The sequence below is a fragment of the Copadichromis virginalis genome, linkage group LG16 (genome assembly GCF_057382275.1).
Source record: "Copadichromis virginalis isolate Kocher_CV1m ecotype Utaka linkage group LG16, C_Virginalis_male_GT1.1, whole genome shotgun sequence".
Taxonomy (NCBI): domain Eukaryota; kingdom Metazoa; phylum Chordata; class Actinopteri; order Cichliformes; family Cichlidae; genus Copadichromis; species Copadichromis virginalis.
Window position 1 is genome coordinate 39289891 of NC_140633.1, and position 4311 is coordinate 39294201.

Consider the following 4311-nt stretch of genomic DNA (forward strand, 5'->3'; position numbering starts at 1 on the left):
ATGAAATCTTTATCTAAACTGAAGAATGGGGGAGTTCTGTGGAGAGAAAGCACTGACCCTGTGATGCTTTGCTTTGTGCTTTTAAAACATTTATCTTTCCTGTGTCTTTGTGCAAAGGGAAGCAAATGTTTCAGAGTGCAATCTGGAAATCAGTGCGCTCGGTGCTCCTTAAATATCACGGGACTCAGAAATAGCAAGATATTCTACTAAGACATATACTGCTGCAAGTCCGTGCACTCAGAATTAATCTGGCTGACCTTAAATGTAGAGAAAAAAGTGGGAAAATAAAAGTTTGGTTTCTTTGTTTAATGGTGGAAGAAAAACTAACACGGCTGATTTCGCAACTGCAGATAAGGAATCAAATCAATCCGGCCTTAAAGTGAGAAGTGCTTCCATACGTACTCTCCTCTTTTTGAGTGTACACCTGCTGGCACATTGTCAAGTAAAGCTATATGGAGGGCACTGCGAACACATACACTTCTCCAAGCCCTCCAAACGTTTTCAGCCAGCAGGAGGAGAGTGTGTGCTTAGTGCAGCAGATAGTGCTACAATCATAGTTTGATGTGCATGTCCAATTTGAGACAACAGGAAGCGGTCAAAGCTCACTCATTCCTACTTGGAAGTGTGTTAAATGAATTAAATGGCTTCAGACTCATAACAGGAAGTAAACGCAGAGTTAATGATGTAACTTCTACTGAAGCTGAGTGTGTTTCCTGTTGTCACAGTAACACTGGTGTAACACAGGAAATGAGCCAAACTTTAAACAATCCAGAGAATTCGAACATGGAAAATGGGGCTACAGGTGGAGCACATCCCACCTGTTGACACAAAACCTACAGCTAATTTAGAATAATCAGCGAACATTAGGCTCAAACCCAGAACAGTGACAGCACAGTGCTGATGACAGCGCCACTGTGCTTCATGGTCAAATACATTTATCTAAACAGTACACTGCTCTTTAACTGCGAGGTCACTGATGTCAATATTGAAATCGCCGGTGTAGCAGTAAAGTTATCCTGCCATCAGAAGATGGTACACCGTGGTTGTAATGGGATGAAGTCAGCAGCAGTTCTCAGGAGCGCTGTGATAGGATGCTGGGCTCTCAGGCCACCATCATGAAGTCTGTGTCTTATTGTGTGGCCAGGGTCAGTCATGGTAGTTTCCTGCTGGTGGTCATTTTGCAGCTCTGGCGCTGCTCATCCTGTTCCTCCTTGAACAAAGGAGCAGATACCAGTGCTGCTGATGGGTTTAGGATCTTCTACAGCAGGGGTGGGCAACTCCAGGCCTCGAGGGCCGGTGTCCCTGCAGGTTTTAGATGTGTCCTTGAACCAACACAGCTGATTTAAATGGCTAAATTAGCTCCTGCAGTTCTCCAGAGGCCTGGTAACGAACTAATCATGTGATTCTCATGTGTTGACCCAGGGTGAGATCTAAAACCTGCAGGACACCAGCCCTCGGAGCCTGGAATTGCCCACCCCTGTTCTACGGCCCGGTAGAGTAACAGCCTGGCTCCTGACACACAGCAAACCTTCTGGCTGCGGTACACATTGATGCGCCACCCTGGAGGAGCTGAACTACCTGTGCAACCTCTGTAGGGTCCAGTTATCCTGTCTTCCTTCTCTCACTCCAACCAATCACAGCAGATGGCCCCGCCCCTCCCTGAGCCTGGTTCTGTTGGAGGTTTCTTCCTGTTAAAAGGGAGTTTTTCCTTCCCACTGTCGCCAAAGTGCTTGTTCATAGGGGGTCATATGATTGTTGGGTTTTTCTCTGTATGTATTATTGTAGGGTCTACCTTACAATATAAAGCACCTTGAGGTGACTATTGTTTGGCGCTGTATAAATAATATTGAATTCAATTGAATAGAATGGAGTTTATTCCCCACATTTTTACACCCAAACCACTAACCTCCATGCTTTCATGGTATTTACACCAAATTCTGACGTAATTAGCAGCTGATCTGCTGTATATAATAAACAGGCTGCAGTGGGCAAAGTGGACAACTGCCCAGCCTTTCCTTGTGTGGCTTGTGGAGATCTGACTGAGACAGAAACTTTTGGCTTTTATCTCCTTAAATCATTCATTTCATCTTTATCACACGTTGGATTTGTTTGTGACCTGATTTCCGGTCTTCTATCTCGTCTGTCAAACATTAACTACACATGCAAGCTGAATGAATTGGTCTAATGAATCGTCATCACTCTGATCAGTCCATAGTACATTAACAGTTTCCTTTTATGTTTTAAGAACTGCAGTTTGCTTCTTTTTAGTTCCAACCTGTTGTAGTTGTAACACCTGCTTAGTATAGTAGGGTTAAACTTATAGACTAGATTCGAGAGGAGTAAAATAAATTTGAGAGAATTGAGTGTTGAACAGCCGGCAGATTTATTACAATGTTACAGTGGTGCAATAATCCAATGTAAACAGCATAGAAAATTAACAGAAGATCAACAGAGAAGAGCGCTCTTTTGAAAATAACAACAAAATAAAATAAAATAAGTAGTCTCTTTAGACCTGACTCCTGATGAGCAGGATATTGGGAGTTTCAATAGTTTCCCAGAGAAACAATCCGTATGAAGTAAGCAGTTTTTGCTCTTGCTTATCTGAAATCCTGCGATTCGAAGTAATTCAGACTGTAGCTCTACTCCTGCATCCAGAACAGCTGGCCACACTGCTTTTGGATTCGCCAAGAGTTTTCACAGGGTCTGGCTCGCCATCCATATCCAGAACCACTTCAGATCCAGGATCACAAAAAACCAGTCTGCACATACAGTACAGAGCAATAAACAGAATAGTTCTTAACAGTTTTTCTAAATAAAATGAGATCTCATAAAGTTTTCAAAATCAAGTACACTGTTGTTTTAACATTGTTGTCTCTATGAATTCCATTTGTATTGCTTTACAGCATTACAATCAATTGTATTTAAATACCCCTTTTTTTTAAGGCATATGTAATCACATCATGAAATGTTTGTAACGTAACTAGTTTTAAATAACTTATTTACATGTATTAACCTATAACTGAAATGACAAAGTGCAGGAAAGGCACTGGACAACATTTATGGCTAAAAGAAAAGTGCATCCTGCATTAGTTTTGCACATTTGTGAAGATGCCCAATCAAATAGACAATAAAATAAAATACGACATTCCATTTCACACACGATTCAAGTACTCCGACTGGTTTTAGCTTTTTTTTAGACAATACGGAATTCGCACTGTTGCAGTGTTTACCACATGTACAATTAGCATAAGTTTTCCTGCTAACTTATCATCTCTAGTAACTCACCGGAATTCCCAAGAAACAAATACACGCTCTGCCTGGTTTTGGTCGAGAGTAAAACACATAAAGGCCTTGTGTAGCTTGTTAATTGCTCTCGGTGTCTTGCTCCGTTTTGCCTAGCTTAATGCAGCAACGTGCTTTTGTTGCATTCACTGAACTACAGAAAATCAAAGTGTGTTCAAGGGGTGTCGGAAATAATATTACCAGGTAAAAACAAGAAAATACTAGTAACCATGTCTATAGGGGTTACATAGTAAATCCTCCAGCCTTATGCTGTGTTAATCACAGACAGGTAAACATGCACGCCTCCACACTGCAGAGGCGTCGAACGCTGCTGTGCAGCCATGAAGGGTTAAATCAAAATGCCAACTTTTGACTCTCATCAGCTCTGAGCTATCAGCAAACCCACGAAATCTGGGAACTAAAGGGTTACGTCTCCCACACATTTATATTAATATTGATATAAATCTATTCAAGTTAAAGCTGCGCACTTTAATTTAGCATTCATATTTCATTTCCAGCTGAAATAGTGTTTAACAGCTATGAGTCGTCCGAAAAGACGACCCAAATGAAGAACACACGTATGATAATAATAAAAATAAATTTCATTTTAGATGCTTTTCAAAACACTTAAGGTCATCTTTAACAAAACAATAACAGACAAGACGTTCTTACAGTGTTTGAAATCACAGAGGCTTCATCTCTACACAGCAGGAGGTAACAGCGCTCTGGTGCTGGACCTCCCGTCGCCGGGGTCTTAAACTCTCTGGACAAACAGAGAAGAACAGGAAAATAAACAGAGAAACATACGAGTGTGGACCGCATGCATTAGCACATACCTGTCTGTCTACCTGCATACAAACATTTGAGGCTGTGTGTAAGATTATTTGGGAAGATCAGCCTTTAACTCCATCAAGTACCTTTGATGGAGTTTAGGTGGAAAACTGTGTCTGCTCCTATATAATATCAGGATCTATTGAAGCAGATTTTTAATCCCCATGCTGTTCGTATTAAATTATGGGTTTTTATATA

At 41.2% G+C, this 4311-nt stretch overlaps 1 long non-coding RNA gene across 1 annotated transcript; it reads right to left on the reverse strand.

The window, feature by feature from the left end:
- Positions 1-2359: 2359 nt before the first annotated feature.
- On the reverse strand, positions 2360-3521 carry LOC146691362 (uncharacterized). The gene is made up of 2 exons (XR_014915793.1): positions 3286-3521; positions 2360-2759 (listed from the first exon to the last, which is right to left on the reverse strand). It is a non-coding gene; the product is annotated as an uncharacterized LOC146691362 (long non-coding RNA).
- Positions 3522-4311: the final 790 nt, after the last annotated feature.